The sequence below is a fragment of the Myotis brandtii genome, unplaced genomic scaffold (assembly GCF_000412655.1).
Source record: "Myotis brandtii unplaced genomic scaffold, ASM41265v1 scaffold1223, whole genome shotgun sequence".
Taxonomy (NCBI): domain Eukaryota; kingdom Metazoa; phylum Chordata; class Mammalia; order Chiroptera; family Vespertilionidae; genus Myotis; species Myotis brandtii.
This window is the reverse complement of record NW_005354265.1, coordinates 685106-685950: the sequence shown is the minus strand read 5'-3', so window position 1 is coordinate 685950 and position 845 is coordinate 685106. Positions and strand designations below refer to the sequence as shown.

General features: G+C 63.6%; 1 protein-coding gene across 2 annotated transcripts in view; it reads left to right on the top strand.

The window, feature by feature from the left end:
* AIPL1 (aryl hydrocarbon receptor interacting protein-like 1) overlaps nucleotides 1-845 on the top strand; it is a 6903-nt gene that overhangs the window by 3135 nt on the left and 2923 nt on the right. The window lies entirely within an intron of this gene.

Here is an 845-nt window from a genome sequence, read left to right as displayed (position 1 = left end):
CCCACCCCCTGCTCACACCACAGTCCAGCCCTAATCCCAAAGGCTTACATGCCATCTGGTCACCTCTCTCACAGAGAAGTCCAGGGCGTTCGGGCTGACCCCAGCTGGCGGGGGCAGGGAGGGGTGACCTTCATCCTCATGCTGGTGACTTCCCAATAGTGTGGAGCTGCCATGCGGAGCCTGACAGGGGCCTTGTCAGGACCCAGCCTGAGGAGCGGGCTCTCAGAGACCATCCTGTGGGGCTTTCCAGCGCCCAGGGGGGGCGGGGGGGGGGCAGCTGAGGCCAAGGGGCTGGCTTTCCCAGGCTTGTTCTGCCTCAGGGGTGGCAACCCCAGCTCCCCGGGCCGGCCGAGGCTGTGCTGAGCTGGACCTACATCCGCATGATCTCACTGAACCCCTGCAACAGCCCCACTACTGGACACTTGCCACCTGGGGCGCCTGGAGCTAGGCGGGCGCCCTGGGCTCACTGCTCACCAGAGCTCGGCCAGGACGCCAACCCGGCCCTCAGGGACCCAGAGCCCTCACTGCTCGCTCCTCACTCCCCTCCCTTGAGCCCCAGGCATGGTGGGCTCAGGGCCTCTGTGGGAGAGAAAGTCATTAGCCTGACTACCAGGGCCGCCAGAGGCAGTGCAGCATCCTGGCTCCAGCGTGGCCTCTGGAGCTGGGCTTGGGTCCTGGCTCGGACACTTCCTAGCGGTGTGACCGTCAGCAAGTCACTTAGTCTTTCTGGGCTCCAGTGTCCTCATCTGTAAAAGGGGTACAGTGGTGCCTCCTTTGCTGAGTCATCTTAAGAACGAAAGGAGCTAACAGATGGAGTGCCTTGCCCGCAGGTACCACAGCTGTTA